This window comes from Microcebus murinus, chromosome 17, assembly GCF_040939455.1.
Source record: "Microcebus murinus isolate Inina chromosome 17, M.murinus_Inina_mat1.0, whole genome shotgun sequence".
Taxonomy (NCBI): domain Eukaryota; kingdom Metazoa; phylum Chordata; class Mammalia; order Primates; family Cheirogaleidae; genus Microcebus; species Microcebus murinus.
In genome coordinates, this window is record NC_134120.1 from 16,715,477 (window position 1) to 16,738,742 (window position 23,266).

General features: G+C 40.1%; 1 long non-coding RNA gene across 1 annotated transcript in view; it reads left to right on the forward strand.

Moving 5' to 3' along the window:
- LOC105860611 (uncharacterized) overlaps positions 1-23,266 on the forward strand; it is a 50,143-nt gene that overhangs the window by 9,734 nt on the left and 17,143 nt on the right. Inside the window, exon 2 of the long non-coding RNA XR_001149133.3 lies at positions 16,984-17,053. This is a non-coding gene — a long non-coding RNA (uncharacterized LOC105860611). The remainder of the gene's footprint in view (positions 1-16,983; positions 17,054-23,266) is intronic.

Sequence of the window (23,266 nt, forward strand, 5' to 3'; positions counted from 1 at the left end):
ACTGGAAGCCATTATCCTAAATGAAGTAACTCAGGAACAGAAAACTTAATGCTGCATGTTCTCACTTGTAAGTGGGAGGTAAACTATGGCTATACGAGGGCACACAGAGTAGTATAATGAACGTTGGAGACTCACAAGGGAGAGGGTGGGAGGTATGAGGGACAAAAAGTCACCTATGGGGTACAATGTACACTACTCAGGTGTACTACACCTATGGGGTACAATGTACACTACTCAATGGAATTGAACTTATGCCCCCTAAATCTAATAAAATAATTAAAAAAATGGAGAAACAAACAAAACAAATATACTTAATTTATAATACCATTAATAGTGTATATGGGTTCTCTTTTCTCCATATCCTGACCAACAGTTTTTATTTTTCATCTTTTTGATGATAACCAGTCTAACAGCTGAGAAGTGATAGCTCATTGTGCTTTTAATTTGCATTTTTTTGATGATTAGAGATGCTGAGCATTTTTTTTTTCATTTATCTGTTGGCCATTTGTATGTCTTCTTTTGAGAAATATCTATTCAAGTTCTTTGCCCATTTTTAAATACAATTATTTGTTTTCTTGTTATTGAGTAGTTTGAGTTCCTTGTTTATTTTGGATATTAGACCCTTATTGGAGATATGATTTGCAAAAATTTTCTCCCATTCTGTAGGTAGTCTCTTCACTCTACTGATTGTTTCCTTTGCTGTACAGAAGCTTTTTGGTCTGATATAATCCCATTTTCTATTTTCACTTTTGTTGCTTTTGCTTTGGGGTCTTATCAAAAAGTTATTGCCCAGACCTATGTCACAGAGATTTCCCCATACATTTTCTTTTAGAAGTTTCATATTTTTGCATCTTAAATTTAAGTCTTTCCTTAATTTTGAGTTGATTTTTGTATATGGTGAGAGATAAGGGTCAAATTTCATTCTTCTGCATGTGGATTTCCAGTTTTTCCAATATGACTTACTGAAGAGATTGTCCTTTCTCCATTGTATGTATTTTTTTTTTACTTTTATCATATTATGGGGGTACAAAGCTTGTTAGGGTTACATATATTGCCCCTGCCATTCCTCCCCCCAACCCCCATCTTACCAAAACATCAAGTGTGTCCTACCCCCAGGTAGTGTGCATCGCACCTATTTTGTAAGTATATCCCATTGTATATTTTTGGCACATTTGGCACAGTCAAAAATCAGTTGGCTGTAGATGTGTGGATTTATTTCTGAGCTCTCTATTCTGTTCCATGGCTCTATGTGTCTGTTTTTATGCCAGTACAATGCTGTTTTTGGTTAGTATAACTTTATATTATATTTTGAAGTCAGTTAGTGTGATGCCTCCAGCTTTGTTCTTTTAGCTCAAGATTGCTTTGGCTATCCGGAGTCTTTTGTGGTTTCTTATGAATTTGATAATTTTTTTCCTATTTCTGTGAACAGCATCATTGGTATTTTGACAAGGATTGCATTGATCCTGTAGATAGCTGTGGGTAGTATAGACATTTTAACAATACTAATTCTTCCAGTACATAGACACAGAATGTCTTTCCATTTATTTGTTTTTTTTTTGTTTGTTTTTTTTTTGAGACAGAGTCTCACTTTGTTGCCCAGGCTAGAGTGAGTGCCGTGGCGTCAGCCTGGCTCACAGCAACCTCAATCTCCGGGGCTCAGCGATCCTACTGCCTCAGCCTCCCGAGTAGCTGGGACTACAGGCATGCGCCACCATGCCCGGCTAATTTTTTTTCTTTGTATATATATTTTTAGTTGGTCAATTAGTTTATTTCTATTTTTGGTAGAGACGGGGTCTCGCTCAGGCTGGTTTCGAACTCCTGACCTTGAGCAATCCGCCCGCCTCGGCCTCCCAAAGTGCTAGGATTACAGGCGTGAGCCACCGCGCCCGGCCTATTTGTTTTTCTTCAATTTATTTCATCAGTGTTTTATAGTTTTTAGTATAGGGACCTTTCACATTCTTGATTAAATTTATTCCCAAATATTTTAAATTTTTGTAGTGATTGTAAATGAGATAGTTTTCTTGATTTCTTTTTCAAATAGTTCACTACTAGTATATAGAAATGCTATTGAATTTTGTATGTTGATTTTGTATCCTGCAACTTTACTAAATCTGTTTATTAGTTCTAACAGTTTTTCTAGTGCAGTGTTTACAGTTTCTATATATAAGATCACATTGTCTGCAAAGAGGGACAATTGAACTTCTTTCTTTCCAATTTGGATGCCTTTTATTTCTTCCTCTTGCCTAATTGCTCTGGCTGGGACTTCTTTTTTTATTATTATTATTTCATCATATTATGGAGGTACAAATATTGTTAGGGTTACAGATATTGCCCCTGCCCCCCACCCTTCCCCCGATGTGTCCAATCCCCTGGTGGTGTGCATCACACGCCTTATGGAAGCATACACCCCTTTCCTCCTCCCCCCCTACCGCCTGCCCACCACCCGATAAAAAGTTTTGTTTTGATTTTTTTTTGACATTTTGGTTACATTGTATATCTTTGCCTCTCCCTAAGAAGGGTTAGAGATACGCTCTTCCCCTCCAAAATACTCGCCACCTCCCTAAGATTGGGTCCCCCCCCCAATCCCTGGTGAGCATTGCCACCATTTGAAAACCATAGTTTTAATCAGTCAGTACCAATTTGATGGTGAGTAGATGTAGAGCCCATTTTCCATGTCTTGTGTTGCCTCACTTTGGATAACGGGCTTAAGTTTAATCCAGGATAGCATAAACGGTGCTAGCTCACCATCATTTCTTAGGATCAAGTAATATTCCATTGTAAACATGTATCAAAACATCACACTGTACTCCATAACTATGTATAATTATCATTTTTCAATTAAAATAAAATAAAAATAGAAAATAATATTGCAAAAGTGACTTTAGATAGATGATTTTAACAGGTAGATTAATACCAATATTCAAGCTTATAAAAACTTTTAATGTACATGGTGGAGCATTTTCTATCTCAAAGCACTGTAAACTCTTTCTTTATATTAAAAGTACAAGTTTATTATTTCTTGACTGTATTTCTAAAATTTAGAAAAGCTCTAAATCCAAGCTTTTAAAATCTCATGTGTTGAAATAACCTTAACTGAACTGAGACTATTTTATAGTCTTTATTCCACTTAGAATTAATACTCATACATAACTTTGCAGAAATATCATTGTGTTTGATGAGAGGATGCTGCCCCAGATCCTGTAGAGGGGGTTGAGTAATATATGATTTTACCACAAAAACCTTTCAAACACCTGAAGTATTCTTAATTCTAAACCATCTATCTCCAAAGGGTTTGGTTAAGGGATTGTGCACTTGTATTATTAGTTATTCCATAATTAGACAGTTCTTGTTTTCTCAGGGTAACTGGAATCTATCGGCCAGATGTGGAGACAATAAGCTATGTTACTTCCTCATACTAGAATAATTCTCAAGAACTATTAACAAGACCCTAAACCATGTCACAGAAGGAATTTGCTCTATGAACCAAATCTATACTATATAATGGCAGAATAAGTTGCTCTGCCATTTCCATATTTATTTTATAAAGAGGTCAGTGGCAAAAAATTATCAGTGTTAAGGGTCTCCTCCCAAAGCATATTTGATATTACTTAAGGCTGGCTCTAGGTGACAATATCACACTTATTCTGACTTAGATGGAGGATTTAGTAGCATCAATTAATTAATGGGTTTCACTTTATAAATCCTTTCTATAACTATTACTCATTCTGTAGACATTTATGGAACACCTACTCCAGGCTGGCCTTAATCGAGGCAACCATGTTACAAAGATGAACGAGACTAAAGTATTCACACACTCATTTGATCCCCAAAACAGCACGTAAGATAAGCAGGACAGATGTTATTGTTCCCATCTTAAAGATGTAAAACTGAATCTCAGGGAATTTAAGTGACTTGTTGACATTCACACATTCAGTAAGTAGTAGAACAGGACTTGAATCAAGGCTTTAATTCATAGTCTAGTTATATTTCCAACATACTAACATATTTTGAGAACCTTTTGTTAGCTGCAAAAAATGTTTCATTTTTCTTCTCACCCAACCCTCTTCATAGACATTTACTTTTACTCGGCTGCTCAGAATTTGTTCTCACTTTTTTGTTTAGAGAATGCACTGCGAAGTGAGTTTTTATGGGAGAGAGGACTCTATTTCTTATCATAAAACCCCAAATGCCCAAACCTTACTTTTTCCCATCACCTGGTAGTTGTGACTCAGAGACATTACTTAGCTCAACCAGTAAGATAAGGCTCTTTGAAAGTTGAGGCCAAAGAGACCAAAGTGTGGAGACAACCTACAGCTCATGCCGGTGAGGTGGTGCATTGTCATCAGCCATGCTGGTTCTTTGGCTGTGTTTCCTTGTGTCTAAACTTCATTGATTTCATATGGTTTTCCGAACTTGGTTCTCATCCCTTTCAGTCTATTCTGTGAACCATCTGATTCCTTTCCACTCATTTTTTTTGTCTGTGTTTATTAACCTGAGTCAGTTTCCGTTGTTTTCCACAAAGAACTCTGCCGAGGAAAGTTCCATTTTATAGAAGAAGTATTGGTCAGATCAGTGAGAACTGGTCAGATTTGGGGCATATTTTGAAGAGAGAGCTGATAGAATTTGCTAATGGATTGGTCAAGGCATGGGAGAGAAAGAAAGAAAGGAGTCAAGCATGTTTTCAGACTTTTTCATCTGAATAATTAAAAGAGTAAACCTGCCATCAGTTCCCATTTTATAGCCGTATGAGCCATCCCAGAAGTAGAGGGCTTAAACAAACCTTTTTACTGTCTTCATTAGTGAGGGCTTCTCATGGCATGATGACTGGGTGTTAAGAGGGAGGATTCCATTAGGAAATGTCCACAGAACACTCCAAGAGAACAAGGAAAAAACTGCATGGCTTTTCACCTGCTAGCCTCAGAAGTCACATAGTATCAGTTCCACCATATTCTTTATTTAGAATCATTCACAGGCCCATCCAGATTCAAGGAGGAGGGAGGACATTGGAGCATTGGGGAGTTTGGGCCCATGTTTTAAAACTATTATACACCATTTATTAGGGAATTCCAAGAAAGCTGGGGAAGACAGGGAGAGGAACGGTTTGGGAGGGGTAGAAATCAGGTGTTTGTCTGTCTTCAGTACAGATGTCTACTAGTCATTTCAGAGGAGACATGGGTCAGGCAATTGAATATGATTCAGGGGTTGAGATGAGAAGTTGGGGCTAAAGATATAAATTTAACAATTGTCTGTGTATAGGTGGTATGTGAAACCATAGGATGGGTTGAGATCATCTAGAAAGTGGATGTAAATAGGCAAAATGTAAGAAACAGGAATTGTTTTGTTGGAAATATGAGAAGAAAGTACCAAAAGAGGCTGAAAAGGAAAAGCCAGTGAGGAGTGTGCTCTGCATGTTTGAGCACAGTGAGCAGAATGGTAGGAGATAAGGAGGGTAGGAGAATAGCAGAAGCTGAGTCAAGAAATGAACATAAAAGAGAGTGACTGTAAGCACCAATTTCTCTAGAATGTTCTTGTTAGGAAGTAGCTTCAACAGTGGTGATGAAACATCATATGTAACTATTGCCAAAAAGAGAGCCCGTGATTTCCCTCCTTTCCTTATGTCCAGAAAAAATGAGAAAAGTGATAAGACTACAAATATTTTTGGACTGTGGTCAATTGTAGGTAACTGAAAGTACAGAAAGACAAACTATGGATAAGGTGGAGACTGTTGTGTATACACATACATACGCATGGTGAAATAATATTCAGCCTCAAAAAGGGAGGAAATCTTGTCATTTGTGACAACATGGATAAATCTGGAGGACATCATGCTAAGTGGAATAAGCCAGGAACAGAAAGACAGATAGTGCATGATCTCAATTATATGCAGAATCTAAAAAAAATTGATATTATTTTTAAATTTTATTTCATTTTTAAAATTCTTTGTAGAGACAGAGTCTTGCTACATTGCTCAGGCTGGTCTCAAACTCCAGGCCTCAAGTGATCCTCCTCCTGATTCAGCCTCCTAAAGTGCTAGGATTACAGGAAGGGGCCCCACCATGCCCCCAAAGGAACTGATGTTAATTCTTTGAAAATTTGGTAGAATTCTCTGGTAAAATCACCTGGGCCTGGAGATATCTTTTTTGGGAGTTTTAAAGTTGCAAATTCAATCTCCTTAATAGTTAAAGCACTATTCTATCTATTTCATAATGAATGCTAATTTGTGCTTTTTGAAGCATTTGTACATTTCACCTGAGTTTTTAAATTTATGTGTGTGGAATTATTCATATTATTTCCTTATTGTCCTTTTGATGTCTTCAGGATCTGAGGGGATATCCTCTGTTGTATTCCTGATATTGTTAATTTGTGTCTTCTCTCATTTTTCTTTGTTAGTTAGAGGTTTGTCAATTTTATTGCTGTTTTCAAAGAACTAGTTTTTGCTTCATTGGTTTTCTCTGTTGCATTCTTTTTTCAATTTAATTGACTTCTGCTCTTTATTTCCTTTCTTCTACTCGCTTTGGATTTATTTTGCTCTTCTTTTTCTAGGTTCTTGGAGGTGAGAGTTTAGATTATTGATTGGAAACTTTCCCTCTTATCTAATGTAAGCATTTTAGTGCTATGAATTTCCCTTTAATTGCTGCTTTAGCTGCATCCTACATCTTTTGATATATTGGATTTTCATTTTCATTCAGTTCTAGTATTTTTAAATTTACATTGATACTTCTTAATGAATTATTTAGGAGTGTGCTGTTTAGTTTTCAAGTGTTTGGAAAATACCTGTTAACTTTTCTGTTATTAATTTCTAGTTTGGTTTGTGTGTGTGTGTGTGTGTGTGTGTGTGTGTGTGTGTGTATACAAAGAACACATGCTGTCATTTCAATTGTTTTAAATTTATTGAGGTTTGCTTTATGGCTCATGATATGATTTATGTTCCATGAGTGCTTGAAAATAATGGATATCCTTCTGTTTTTGAGTGGTGTGTTCTATAAATGCTAATTAGTTCCTGTTGGTTGATGATACTGAATTTTGTATCCTTGATTATTTTTTTTAGTTGTTCTATCAATTATTGAGAGAGGGGTGCTGAAGTTTCCAAGTATAATTGTGAATTTTTAAAATTTATCCTTTCAGTTCTATCAGTTTTTGCCTAATATATTTTGCAGCTCTGATTTTGGTGAAAACTTATTTAGGATTGCTGTATCTTCTTATTAAACTGACCTTATCATTTTGTAGTGTTCTTCTTACTGGTAATTTTCTTTTCTCTGAAGTTTACTTTTTTTGATAGCCATACCTGCTTTCTTTGATTAATGTTTACATGGTATATCCTTTTCTATCCTTTTACTTTAAACTTATCTATTAGTATATTGTTATATTTGAATTAGTGTTTTTGTAGATAGCATACAGTTAGGTCATGGTTTTTTAATCCACTCTGCCAATCTCTGGCTTACTTAGACTATTTACATTTTATATAATTATTGATATATTAGGGGTTAATTTTTGTTTTCTGTTTGTTCTCTCTGTTTTTCTCTTTGTTCTGCCTTCCTGTATGTCACTTGCAAATTTATTAAAATTTCATTTTGATTTATCTATTATGTTTTTGAATTTATATGTTTGTATAACATTGTAGTGGTTGCCAGAGGTATTATATTATATATACATAACTTATCACAGTCCGCTAGTGTTGACATCTTGCCAGTTCAAGTGAAGTATAGAAATCTTACTTCCTTTTTCATATCTTAACCTTCCTTATTTATAATGTATTTGCTTTAAATATTTCCTTTACATTTACTTAACATTTCATCAGATAGTGTTTATAATTTTTGCTTACAACTGCCAACTGTGGTTTTCAGAAATCAAGAAGAGAAGGAAAATGTAGTATATTTACTAATGTTTTGCTTTTTAAAATATTTTTATTTCTTCCTATTGCTTTAAGATTTTTTCTTTTACAATATTATTTATTTTTAGGGGATTCTTTTAGCCATTCTTTTAGGGTAAGTCTGCTAGCAAAAACTTATCCTAGTATTTTTTTCATCTGAGAATATCTTGATTTATCATATATTTCTGGAGAATATTTTATCTAGATGAAGAATTCTGGGTCAACAGTTCTTTTCTTTTAGCACTTGAAGAATACTGTGCTATATCTTTTCTGGCTTCCATGGTTTCTGATGAGAAATTCACTGCCATTTGAGTGGTTTTTCCTCTACAGGCAAAATATCATTTCTCTCTCTCTCTGCTTTCAAGATTTTTTTTTCTTTGTTTTTAGTTTTCAGTTGTCTTTAGTTTTCTTTGGCTATGATTTATCTTGGTGTAGACATCTTCGGGTTTATACTGTTGTGGGTTACTATGTTTCTTGAATCTGTAGGTGTATGTTTTTGTGAAATTTTGGAAGTTTTCTGCCATTGTTTCTTCAAGTACATATTCAGCACTTCCTGGGACTCTAATTCCATGAATCTTAGCTCTATTGTTATAATCTCACAAGTTCCTGAGGCTCTATTCAGTTTTCTCCAGTCTAATTTCCTTCTGTTGTTCAGATTTGGTAATTACTATTGTTCTATCTTCTGCTCCACTGATTCTTTCCTCTACTCACTACATTTGCTGTGTAACTCATCATTTGAGTTTTAAAAAATGTTGATTATTTTATTGTTCAAGTCTATAATTTTCATTTGCTTCTTCGTGTCTTGCATTTATTTCCTGAGATGAAATTTTTTCATTTGTTTCAAGTGTGTTCATAATTGCTCCATGAAGTGTAGTTATAATGAATGCTTTAAAATCTTTGTCATAAAATCTAACCTCTCTGTCATCTCAGTGTTGGCGACTATTGCTTTTCCTTTTTAAATTAATGTTGAGATTTTCTTGGTTATCTGTATAAGTGATTTTCCACTGAAACCACCGAAACATGGATACTTTGTATATTGTGTTATGAGACCTTGGATCTTATTTAAACATTCTGGTTTTTTTTTTTTTTTTTGAGACAGAGTCTCGCTTTGTTGCCTAGGCTAGAGTGAGTGCCCTGGTGTTAGCCTAGCTCACAGCAACCTCAAACTCCTGGGCTCAAGCAATCCTTCTGCCTCAGCCTCCCAAGTAGCTGGGACTACAGGCATGCGCCACCATGCCTGGCTAATTTTTTCTATATATATTAGTTGGCCAATTAATTTCTTTCTATTTATAGTAGAGACAGGGTCTTGCTCTTGCTCAGGCTGGTTTCGAACTCCTGACCTCGAGCAATCCGCCTGCCTCGGCCTCCCAGAGAGCTAGGATTACAGGCGTGAGCCACCACGCCCAGCCTAAACATTCTGTTTTAGCTAGCTTCTTCTGACATTTCCCAGGGAGGGTAGGAGGACTGCCTCATTATTGGCAGGTGGTAGTAGAAGGTTAGGCTGCTATCTTGGGGACCTGGACTACTGGATAGCAGAAAACATACAGGCTAAAAAATGGAAGGGAAAAAAGATGTAAATACAGGAAAGCATATAAGAAATTTATATAACTCAATGAAAAGGTCTAACATATGTGTAATTGGAGTTTAAGAATAGCAGGAGGGGAAAAATGGGGTAGAAGCAATATTTGAAGAGATAATGTCCCCCAAATCCTCCAAAACAGATGAAATGCATCAAGTAACAGTTTTAAAAGCTCTACGAACTTCAAAAAGAATGAATACAAAGAAAAAAATCTCATAATAAAGTTGCCAAAAATAATCTTAAAGAAAGCCTGAGGAAAAAAGACAATGCATAAAAGGAATCCAAAAATACAATTGGCAGAACAATAATATAGAAGCTGGAGGCAATGGAATGGCATCTTTAAGGTGCTGGGGGGAGAAGCAAATCTAGAATTTTATAGCCAGTTTAAAAATCCTTCAAATGTGAGGGCAAAATAAAGACATTTCTAGATAAACAAAATTGAGAGTTTTTTTCTAGTAGACCTCTGGAGTTCTTCAGGCAGAAGGAAAATGATTACATGGAAACATAGAAATGTAGGAAGGAATGAAGGGCATTAGAAAGAACAAGAATGTAGGAAAATATAAAGAACATTGATTACACAAAACAATAATGTGTTGTGGGATGTAACATATACAGAATTAAAATGGCATGGTGAAATAAAAGATGGGAATTGAGTAAATTGAGTTAAGTTGTTCTACCTTCATAGCATATCATAGCAGTTTTGCAGCTGGCATGTTTTGGTGGTGCCTAGATTTCTGAGTAGCCAAATGTTGGCTAAAACAATGCACTGATAGAACCGTTACTGTGTGTTGTACTATGTAATGGCTTCACCTGTTTGATCGCATTTAATCCTTACAAGAAACCTATGAGACAGGAACTTCTATTATCTCCATTTTACAGAAGGGCAATCTGAGGATCAGGTTAAATAATTTGATCTTTCTAATAGTAAGTTGTGAAGGTGGGATTTGAATGGAGGTCTGACTGACATGCTTTTAACTACCAGTCTGTATGATCAATCTATTCCAAGTTCTGTTATTTAAGAATATTAGTGTGGGATGTGAAATTCATCTGAAGCTTAGTAAAAGGAGGAGAAGGCAGGAGTGAATACCTTGGACAGTAGCATTGTGGTTGATGAGAATAGTGTTTCTTCTTAGCCCTGAAACTTTCAAGTCTCACAAGGCACTGCGTGTTTACACAACTGGGTCATTTGTACACCGGGAAAAACAACCTCTAAGAACACTGTAGAATCTGCTTGACATTAAAGTGACCATTTCTTTTTTTTTTTTTGAGACAGAGTCTCGCTTTGTTGTCCAGGCTAGAGTGAGTGCCGTGGCGTCAGCCTAGCTCACAGCAACCTCAAACTCCTGGGCTCGAGCGATCCTTCTGCCTCAGCCTCCCAAGTAGCTGGGACTACAGGCATGAGCCACCATGCCCGGCTAATTTTTTATATATATATCAGTTGGCCAATTAATTTCTTTCTATTTATAGTAGAGACGGGGTCTCGCTCTTGCTCAGGCTGGTTTTGAACTCCTGACCTTGAGCAATCCGCCCGCCTCGGCCTCCCAAGAGCTAGGATTACAGGCGTGAGCCACCGCGCCCGGCTAAAGTGACCATTTCTATGGTATGATCTGATAGAGTTTCTGAACTTTATGCCCCAAAATGACTCTTTCTTGGGCTTGCCAGGTTATCTGAAATCTCTATTCCTTCTCATGTCTTTAAGGTCAGTCAGTGAAGACTTTGTGAAAAAACAGGTGCCATGAAAAGGCGTGTATTAACATAGTCAGCTACCGAGACCTCAGCGCCCATACTTCTCGCATAGAACAGTAGTAACTCAGGGAGTGGAACCCAGCAAGGATATGTTTGCAGGTGCTGTACAACAGTTGGCTTGAGACATAGCTGCTGGAATTTATGGCGATCACCATCCCAAGTGGATCACATATGAGTGACTCTCACTGGTCTTCCAGGGCAATATCAACGTAGATTGGTAATATAAAGAAACAACATTTTATTTTTTAATTTTTTGAGACAGAGTCTCGCTTTGTTGCCCAGGCTGGAGTGCCGTGGCATCAGCCCAGCTCACAGCAACCTCAAACTCCTGGGCTCAAGCAATCCTGCTGCCTCAGCCTCCCGAGTAGCTGGGACTACAGGCATGCGCCACCATGCCCGGCTAATTTTTTCTATATATATTAGTTGGCCAATTAATTTCTTTCTATTTATAGTAGAGACGGGGTCTTGCTCTTGCTCAGGCTGGTTTCGAACTCCTGACCTTGAGCAATCCGCCTGCCTCGGCCTCCCAGAGTGCTAGGATTACAGGCGTGAGCCACCGTGCCGGCCTAGAAACATTTTATAATAGGAATGAATAAAAAATGCTGTAGTTGTGTTTCCTCTGTGAAATGGAGACCTGTCATTGAAATACCAAATGCTACCCAGTGTTTTAGGTAATTACTAGGCAATGATTACACCTTTTTCCAAGAGAGCCGGCAGTTGCTCCTGCCTTGGATGCAGTCCAGCGGACAGGACAGGAACCAAGGCTGAGCAAAGTCTGTGGCCTGGTGCTCTGCGATGATCGTTTACATGGGGAAACCCCAAGTTTCACACGTGACATGAATTCTGGATATTGCTGTGTATCAAGAAGGCATAAATAGAAAGTAAGATTTGAGGAAAGATGGAAGATTCTGGAAAAAGAAGCTATTTTGTTGATGCAGAAACTGTGGGCACCAACACAGATAACGAGAAGGAGATGAGTAGATGAGAGATAGAGAACAAAGTTAGCCTCACACAGCTTAGGGCTGTCTAAACCATCCTTTCCTGGAGACACACCTCCATTTATCTGAGTGGTTTTTGAATCCTCATAATGTATATGCCAACATTGGTGTGGATCAGCAATACAGAAATCCAAAGTCATGGAATCACTTTAAGGAGACAGATAGACGTGTTTCTAACCATGCAGCTATTTGGCTAAATTCAGGTCCCACTTAAAAATATTATCTGGATTTAAGATAATCCTTAGAGGATTTTGATTCCATTAAAAAGTTTGAGCATAGGACAGATGTAATCCTTGATTTCTCATTTAATAAAATGTGAAGGAAAATGAGTGGAACATACACCAGCACCCTGAAATAACAAATATCAGATGGTTAGAAATAACTCTTGAATACATTCCGACAAAATAGGAATGCATTTGAAATCACTGGGTGATGTTTTAGGTGGTCTGGGGAAATGTAGCTCTTCCTCCCCTTTTTTGGTCTAATGAAAAAAAATCTCTTCCACAGAAGCATTTGCACTTCTAGTAGTCACACGGTGCCAAGGCACAGCATTCCTCACTGATTCCTGCCTTGCAAGTCAGGAAAAACGTTTTAAGCATTTACCAGGTGGCAGACACTGCGCTAGTTGCTTTGTCACCTAAACAAGAACAGCATCCCTCTTTAACAAGAACAGGAATCCTTCTTTTCCATTTCATTTAAGTCCAAAGTTAACCTTCTGAAAATATGTAAAATATGACATATTAAATATATTGCACTGTAATCATAATTGCTGGAATTTTTGTAGCATGTTAAAATTTTCAAAGTCATTTTGCAAGTATCTTTTCATTTGATACTGACCATATATGGTGTGTTTACTATGTGCCAGATATTGTAATATATTGTCTCATTTAGTCTTTCTAAGAACCCCATGTAGTAAGTGCTTTTATTGTTATAGAGAAGAGTCTCAGTTCTGGGGGTAGTCAGAACAAGCGTTTTAAATAGATTAGGAAACAGGCTCACGGAGCTTAAATGACTTCCATAGTCATTAGGCCTTAACGACCTAGACTTTCTAACCTTTCTTATGGACCAGTCTGCCATGATACCATGATACCTTCATGTGAACTTCCTGACATTAAAATGCCCTTACCTCACTATCTTTATTGGCCACTTGTATTGCTTTGCAAAGGGTTTACTTAATTATCTGTGTAGCCTCATAGATTCAGGATGAGGCGTGGATGGAGGATTACCCACCTAGATTCGGAGAGGGTGGGTAGATCTGATTAAACAGAGAACTTACTTGAGGAGATGGAGCCAAGACAAGGAACCCCCCTGCTCTCTGTTCCAGCGCAGTCTGCTTGGGCGGTGGGGTGCTGTGTGCGAGCGGGGCTGTCCGAGAGTGTGTACTAGGAAACAGACTTCAAGACAGGGTTTCACATAGAAAGTTCGTTGTGAGTGTTTTCAAAACGTACGTCTGTAAGGTGGTGGAGAAACCTGCCTGTATTCCTGCAGCAGAGGAGGTCTCAGCCAATTCTACAGGGAGCTTTGGAGCTGGGACGGCCCCTCAGAGCTGTTCTGATTGATGCGTGGGGACCAGACCTTCCCATCCCTTCATCAGCCAGCCATTGGCGGTAGGCTGTCCCCAAGAGGGGCTGACACCCCTGACAAGGCAGCTCTTGCAGCTGAGATAATTCCCAGTGAGTCCCGGCAGCTCAGTATTCTTAGCAGCGGGCATGGGGGGGTGTGTGCGTCAGTCTGAGGGGATCTGGGTAGAGCACCTTAGCACCACAGTCCGTCCCTGTGTCACCCAAATCTACTTACTTCTTATGATAAAATCACCCTATTTGGGAACATCTCTCGTTGAATTTTGGCTGGTCTTGTTTCCTGGGAGCTTATGAGGGAAGGTTTAGTAGGAAATACCGCAGTTCTTGCTGCTGCACTTGATCTCAAGCCTCCTTCACCACTCATTCTGCCCTTCTTCACCACTCATTCTCTGTTCCCCTCAACTCTGGCTGGCTCCTGTGCTGATCTGGGCGGCTTACCTGCTGGAGGTAACCAGTCCCTCATCTCAGAGGGTCCTGAGCTCCTGGTTACTGTGCTGTTCTCAGTCTGTGGCTGCTGTTCTCACCCATTCACCATTAAATGATGAGCATGGCAGCATCAAGAGACTCCCCAGTAGACACCTGATTGCCAACCACGATCTTCCCTACTTCTATCATGTAGCAGAAGCAAAGCCCCGTCCTGTTGACCAGGGTCAATTACCCTTGCCAGGTGCTTGATTCCTTTACTTGCTTACTGGTCTCTTGGCATGAGGACCCCAAAATAATTGGGTGGCAGCTTTAGCTTAAGGTTTAAAGGGACTCTTAACTGTGTCCTCATGTAGTAGGGTTCCTCCTTTGGGAATTAGGAGGTTTAGATCCACAGAGCCAAAACTTGAGTGGACAGAAAGCAAAGTCGGGGACATTAAAGTAAGTCCCCGACTTTGCAGTGCTCAGGACAGTGCCTGGTACATAGTAGCACTCAAGAAGCATTTGATGAATGAATGAATGAATATTGGCCAGTTGTGGTTTTACTTGTTTGCTATTTCTATTTGGATTTCCTCTTTTCCACTCTACTGCAGACTCATTGGGTACTCAGCTCCCTTCTCCAACTTTGGAACCTCTCATGGGCTTCCTATTCTCCTAACTCCACAATCCATCTTTCACCTTGCATAGTTAGCCTCACGCCATCATCTCACCTCCCACTTAGACCTTCTGGTCTTGCTCCTACTCTTTTCAGGACCCTGTCCTTGCTAGGGAGTTGGTAAAATAATATGTGCTCCATGTGTGTGGGGCTCACCATGTACTTACCACAATCCTCGAAGAATTTCTTTAACCTAAAGCTGTCTGTCTAATAGCAGTAGTTTCAGGGATAGTTACAATTAGGTAGAGGAACTGAACTTTGGGTGAGAGGGAATTTGAATGTCTTTTGAATCATTCCAAGTTAACTGCTGCTGAGTCTACTCATGCTGAATGAAGTAGAATTGAGAGAGAAACCCAGGTGCAAAGAGACTGTGTGTTTAGGAGATAGAATGGGGAATTTAAGGACATTCCAGCTGTGAGGAAGGAACCCTCAGGTGAGAGACCAAGATGTTTGAGATTCTAATGCTGAAGATGATCAACAACATCTCTTCTCCAGACTTCTTCTTCCTTATTGAAAGGCTTCAATGAATAGACTGATGTGTCTCTGTGTATAATAATCTGCTCTTGTGTGAACCTACCCATCATGAACAGAGAGGTGTAGCAGCAGAGCTTTGAAGCCTTAATTGCTCCAAAATCACTGCTTTAGTGGTGCTTACTTCATCCCAGCTCCCAGCCTTTCCCTGGCGCCTGCCTGCTGAGTCTGAGTAGGTGAAGGAGCCCCAGGGGCCAGCCACTTCTGTTTCCTCCCAATGCAAGAATCTCTCCAGTAATTCCTGTGGTTATCATCTTGAAAATTGCATTATCTCCCATGGCAGCCCATTCGATTGTTTTCAGGATAGTAGGGTTGGGAAATTCTCTTCTTACTTGCAATTCCACAAGTTCTACATGCGATGCATTGTGTTGGCCTCTGGCCCTTGGAAGGACAGACTCAGTCTTCTGCTTCTACTGGACAGCTCCAGCAATCTTGTGCTTCAGTTACTCAGCCTGCAGAGGGTTAATTATGCATGCAGCTCTGGTCTGCAGTGGAAAAGCACAGTGTGGAATTAAAGTCACAGAAACAGTCCTTTCTAGCTGATGGCTCTCTGCCTCTCATTGCCAAAAACATGAATGTTGGCAAAAGATACAAATGTGGGTTATGATTTTGGGTTGAGCATATGATGGAAGTCCAGCAGCCTTTGGCTCTGGGCCTCTGTATCTTCATTTGGAGTTTCTGGCTCCATGTTTAGTGACTCTAAGGACCACTGAAACAATCTTGGCTGTGTTTGTGCGTGTGTGTTTGCATATGTGGCTATTACGGGGACTAGGGTGTTAGGGTGTTAGGAGAGAAGAACACTGGAGATCTAGATTTTTCTATAATTGATAAAAAAGAAAGACTGGTCTGAAAAGTTTGCAGAATCCTGAAGTAAAGTCACTGCACACACCACAGCCATTAATCATTGAAAATGGAGCCCAACATTGACATGTCCTCTGGCTGGATGTAGCATCACTCATACATTCAGTTCGTATATGCTGTCTGTCACTGAATGGGTAGCCCCATTGCTGGTTATGCATAGGATGCATAATCTAAACCACCCATGAGTTTGAGATTGACTAGAAAAGTCAGTGATATCAATAAAATAATAATAATTGTAGCTACTATTGATTGAGTGCCCTCATTAGATAGATACTGTGGAATTCATATGGTCCTCCCTTCCACACTCCCCACCACCATAGCATCCTTGCAAAGTGAACATTATCAGAGGTTCTGGGACCAGGATGTGCCAGAGCTGGGACTGCAGCCCAGGTTTTTCTGACTGCACAGTCTTGGTTCTCTCCATGAAGCCAAACTGCCTCCCCACAGGGACGGGGGCAGAAATCAGTCACAAATCAGCAACAGCAACGTTGTGCTGAAAACACTGAGTCCAGTCCACATGGCCTCATTGAGCATGCAGAGATCTAGCGAGGCAAATTCAGTCTAGGCAGACATCCTGGAGGAGGCATCTGCTTGGCTGAATCTTACAAGCAATGGAGAATTCAAATTTGTGGGGAAATTGACTTGGCCTTCACTTGGATTTGGTTTGCTCAGAGATCAAACAAAACTAACACATGGAAAAACTATTCACCTTCCTCTCCCTTCCCTTTTCCCTTCCGCAGGAAGAAAGTCTCACCTGAAGGAAGTGGCAGGGGTCCTCTGCATCTGATCTCTGTTTTTGCCTGTGCTGAGGTAGGAAAACCAATCTCCCTGCTCATCTTCTTCCTCCCTCTCCCCTCAGACTGGAGTCTCATCCTGCACTTTGTGGTTTTCACTTAACGAATGTTAATGAGATGGCATTGTAATCACCGGATTTTATAACTGTCTCATCCACAAATTGGACCACAAAACCCAAATGAGCCAGCTGAGCATCTATATTCCACGAGCCTGTGTTTCCCCCACAGTCTTAACCAGAGGATGTAAAACGTGTTCTTGCTTTGAAGCCGTGCGGGCCCATGGGTGTGAGAGGCTGGAGGCGGCTGCCGTCTGCCCGGCCCTCACTCAAGTGGCTCGCTGGGTACGAGCCCTTCACACAGTCCTGGGTGATGTGAGGGATTTAGGCTTGATCAATTATACCCTTTTCAAGTTAACGCTAGAAAAATGAGAAATTGATTTTTTTGACGAAACAATATTTTAGAAATTCAGGATATAAAAATGGGATTTGACCTCTCTTATCAAGTCAGCTATCATGGCGATGATTACAGTCTACAATTATGCCATATTTTGTATGTCACGGCCTGATGCGATCAGCTTGTCAGATTTGTTCTGGGAGAGGGCAGAGCAGTGATGAGGCTTCCAGCTGCGTCTGCTTTGCGGGGCGAGGGGGGAAGACTGGAGGATCCATCTTGTTCAGCAAACCTGCTAGCGCGAACGTCCTCAGACACGGGCATCAGATTCTGACGATCCTGCTTAATCTCTGCAGAGATCTAATAAGCAAAAGCTGTACTGCATCCTTTTTCTGGAGTTTTAGGTTTTTACCTAGTATTTCTTATTTTTACCCAATGCGCTCTTATTATTATAACGAAATTATAACCAAACAATATGATTTCACAATAAGCAAAGAGGTGACATATATTGCAGGCAGTCTATCGCCTCCAATGATGGGTTAGATAGCATTTTGAAGGGAGGACCGAGCCTTACGCGTTTCTTTATCTTCAAAACTTACACACAACACTACTTGGCCCATAGACTGAGCTTAATTGGTTGAATATTTGTAAATAATATTTCAGCCTTGGAAATATCCAAAGAATATTCCTTAGCTTTTCCACTGGAGCCAGTATTATGAAAGAAATCCAAATTCTTAAAAATCTGCCATTAAAAAATGTTGCTTGCTTTGCGTAAGTGACAGTTTGCAAGGTGGTTAGTAATCCAAACATTTGAGTAACCTGGTAAAAGTTTCCTGGTAAATGAAACAAAAATAAGTATAATGGAAGGAGAACATGAGAGACTGTGTTAAAAACAGTACAACGACAACAGCAACAAGAAACCTCTCTTTAGATGCAGAAACCTGAGTGATTGTAACTTTAACTTTCTTATTATTCATTTCTAGGTGCTTAGCCATTTTCCTCAATGTAATTTGTTTAATCACTAATTTAAAATGTCTTTATAATCATATACTGAATTCTTGGATCTGCTTTCAGAATTTCTGTTCAAGAACAGAATATATTGATTTTTTACGTCAACTCATTCACCAGTAATATACTTTTAATTATAGTAACTTTTAAAATATGTTTTAATATCTTCCAAGGCTAGTCATTCATTACTAATTTTTTTAAAAATAATTTTTGGATTATTTTCTCATAGTTATTCTTCAGGCTGAGCTTAATAGCATTCTGTCAAGTTAAGTTGGTCTTTGCCTTGTCCTCTGCCTTCTATTTCCAAAATCTGGTTAGAATTTTGTTACATTTGTGTATTAATTTGTGAAAAATTTGACTAATTTATGATGTCTGATCTCTTAATCTAATGTGCTATCTCCTACTAATGCTATGGAGAAAATACAATGTAGCAAGAAAGTAACTAGACTGAAAAGTACCTGCCCAGTAGTGACCACATTTCTGTTGGCTGTTTGTGCTGTGGTTCTCTCATTTCAGATGTTGAAAAGCACAAACATCTTTATAAATCAGAAGCTTTCGCATTTATGTTTTTTCATAATTCGTAACCTTCTTTGTTTGATAGAATATAAACACCCTTTCTACAATTCTAGGACTCTGCGTCAGATAAAAAAATGAGATCAATAAGTCAATATATGGAGGACTTCTAATTCTTAGGGAGTGGAATTGCAAAATACGGCTGGGCGGGGCGAGGTGGCTCACACCTATAATCCCAGCATTCCGGACGGCTGAGGAGGGAGAATTGCTTGAGCTCAGGAGTTTAACACCAGCCTGAGCAAGAGCGAGACCCCGTCTCTACTAAAATAGAAAAATTAGCCAGGTGTGGTGACGTGCACCTGTAGTCCCAGCTACTTGGGAGGCTGAGGCAGGAGGATCGCTTGAGCTCAGGAGTTTGAGGTTGCTGTGAGCTAGGCTGACACCACTGTACTTTACTCAGGGAGGCAGAGGAAGACTCTGTCTCAAAACAAAACAGAACAAAACAAAAACCCCACCAACCAAACACAAACCACTGCTTCTGCCTTAAAAAAAAAAAAAAAAAAGAATAAGCCAGATAAGTTACAAAATCATAACCCATCAAATATAGTAACCAAAAAGTGGAAGCAACCCAAGTGCTTTGATGAAAGGATAAGCAACATGTGGTACACATAGAGTGGCTTATTATTCAGCCATTAAAAGGAAGGAAATGCTGATGACATGGATTAGCCTTGAGGACATTATACTAAGTGAAATAAGCCAGTCACAAAAGGACAAATATTATATGATTCCACTTATATGAGTTACCTAGAGTAGTCAAATTTGTAGAGATAGAAATAGAAATGTGGTTGCCAGGGGCTGGCAGGAGAAGGGAAAGTGGATTGTTTAAAGAGCACAGAGTTTCCGTTTGGGAAGATGAGAAAGTTGGACATGAATGGTGATGATAGTTGTACAACAATGTCAGTGTACTTGTTCCACTGAACTCTACACCTAAAAACGGTTAAAATGATAATTTACGATCATATATATTTTACTACTAAAAAAATCAGAGTGGCAAAAACAGAAAGAAACCTGAAGGAAATATAATCTGGAAAGTGATGAGCGTTTCCCAGGAGGAAAGAATAGGAAAGTGGCAGGGAAGAACATGCCAAAGGCAGGGATAAGAAGCCAGGTAAACTTCAAATAACTTTTTTAAAAATTAGAGTTTTAATTGAACTATAATTGACATACAATAAATTGCAAATATTTAAAGTATAAAATTTGACAAGTATTGGCATCAGTATACACCCATGAAACCTTTACGACAATCAAAGTAATGAGTGTGTCTATTACCTCCAAAAGTTTCTATGTGTCCCCCTTTTAATCCTTCCTTCTCTACTGCCCCCACCTCCTACCACCCACCCTCCCATCCCAAGCAACCAGGGTCTGATTTCCGTCACTATGGGTTAGTTTGTATTTTCAAGAATTTTATATGATACAAATGGAATCATGGAGTAGGTACTCTCCTAGGTTTGGCTTGTTTCACTTAACATGATTATGCTGAGATTCATCTCTATCGCTAATTGCATTAGTAATTCATTTCTTTTTACTGCTGAAAAGTATTCTGTGGTATGAATACCCTCCCCCAACCCTCCCAGACCTATAGCTGTACGATTCCTTTTTTTTTTTTTTTTTTTGAGACAGAGTCTCGCTTTGTTGCCCAGGCTAGAGTGAGTGCCTTGGCGTCAGCCTAGCTCACAGCAACCTCAAACTCCTGGGCTCAAGCAATCCTTCTGCCTCAGCCACCCGAGTAGCTGGGACTATAGGCATGTGCCACCATACCCGGCTAATTTTTCTATATATATTAGTTGCCTAATTAATTTCTTTCTATTTATAGTAGAGACGGGGTCTCACTCTTGCTCAGGCTGGTTTCAACTCCTGACCTCGAGCAATCTGCCCACCTTGGCCTCCTAGAGTGCTAGGATTACAGGCGTGTTTGTACGAAGTCCAGGAACAGGCAAAATCATCTGTAGAGATGGAAACCGGAATGTGTTTTCCTCTGCGATGGAAGAATTGACTGGGGGGGGGGGGGCGATGGAAATTTCGGGACTGACTGAAATGTTTTATATGTTGTCATGAATGGGGTTAAAATTCATGAAACTAAATACTTAAGATCTATGTACTTTATTACATGTAAATTCTTCTTCAGTAGGAAAAGAGAAAATCTAGCCTATAGGCATGGAAAAGTCCAGCGACGTCAGCAGAGTGTCTGTAGTCCTAAAGCCACCAATGAGCAGAGAGGCTGGTACGGCTGGGTGGCTGGGGAGGGTCAGCCAGTGCATCACCATCCTTTGGGAGCTGGCATCCGTCATTCACCACCCTGGGTTTTAGTTTCCTCCTCTATGAAGTGGCCAGACCCTATGATCAATAAGCAGGGTGATCGTGTTATCGTATATTGTCCAAATCATGACGTTCTTGAGAGATGAAGCTCTGTTGGTAATTATGCCAGGACAAGTGTTGTACACTGGTCCTTTCCTGGGCAAAGAGGGGAGAACAGTCGCCGTGAACCTAAGCATCTCTAAAGTGTCTCAGAGCATGCGAGGTGACAGCGGTGTGTCAGCAATAGTCTGCATCTAGGAGTCAGATCTTACGAGTGATCTCACGGGCTCTGTTTGATCTGATGCCGTGTCCAGATCTGTCGGCACAGCCGCTTGCAGCGCAGTGAGAGGGGTTCTGGAAAGGCCTCCAGCCCTTCCAGTCTATGGATTGCTGCTGTCCATGCCTGTGGAATAATAAAGACTTTCTGATAGGAAGACGTTGATATTTCTAGGTTAAAAACTATTGTTAAAATGGGCCGGATGCGGTGGCTCACGCCTGTAATCCTAGCACTCTGGGAGGTTGAAGAGGGGGGATCTCTTGAGCTCAGGAATTTGGGATCAGCCTGAGCAAAAATGAGATCCTGTCTCTACTAAAAATAGAAAAAATCAGCCAGGCACAGTGGCGCCTCACCTGTTGTCCCAGCTACTCGGGAGGCTGAGGCAAGAGGATCACTTGAGCCCAGGAATTTGAGGTTGCTGTGAGCTAGGCTGACCCACGGTGACAGGGTGACAGAGTGAGACTCTGTCTCAAAAAGCAAAAACAAAATCTATTATTAAAATGAAGTTAATTTCTCAGTAGGATTAAAAATGGATCCTGCTTTCCTCTACTCAGATAATATGAGAGTCAATTTCTCTTTTTTCATCACAAGATCACCTCCTATTTTATCCCTTGGGCTTCTTCTTTGTGTCCCCAGACTGGCAGCAGAGGAGGCTGGCTTCCTAGTTTCCAGCTTCCGAGGTTACTGTGATGATGGTCCGATTGCCCTTCCTACAGGGGCATGGTCTTGGCCGCTGTGGGCTTGCTCAGCCCAGCTTGTGCTGGGGGCACCATCATAAGCCTGAGGTTATGGCTTGTGCACCTCAAGCATGATCTCTGGTTACAGAACAAGGTGAGGTCTGGAGTTGGAGGTCCTTAATCCATAAGGGGCAGGTGAGAAGGTGGCACCCAGCTGGGAGCTGAGTGGGAGGGAGACAACAGCGTCAAAATGTGAGGAAGGGTTAGCGTAGGCAGAAAGGAAGCAAATGAGGAGGAGTTCCCTGAAGCAGCATGCTGAGAACATGTCTCAGTCTGTTTGGGCGGCCATAACAAAATACTGTAGACCGGGTGGTTTATAAACAACACGAATTTATTTCTTACAGTTCTGGAGGCTGGGAAGTTCAAGATCAAGGTGCTCGCATATTTGGCGTCTGGTGAGGGCCTGCTTCCTGGTTCATAGATGGTGCCGTCTCTCTGTCCTCCCTTGGGGAAGGGGGCAAGACAGCTCTCTGGGGTCCCTTTTACAAGGACACTAATCCCATTTGTGAGGGCTCCACCCTCATGATCTGATCACCCCAAATACCCCACTTCCTAATAACATCCTTTTGCAGTGTCAGCATTTCAACATATGAATTTGGGGGGGGGGATACAAACATTCAGAACCAAAGCAGACAACTTAAAGGGGTTGTCAGAGAGTAAACTCTGCCCACAACATGGAAACAGTCTAGGTATTCAGCATTGAGGAACATAGAGAATGATCCCTTGTCCCCCCTGGTTGTAGTTCGTGATTCTCTTCTTTAGATAATATCCAGATCCACCTGACCTTCCTCTTTTATACCAAAGACTCAACTGCACTTACCTCTTCCCCACCTCATCTCTTCTCCCTCCTCTGGCATTTGCTGGATCCAGCACATGGAAAATACTTTCTCTTAGTGCTGGATCGAAGAATGAGAACAAATGAGCCACACGGCAGTCCCTGGCACAAGAG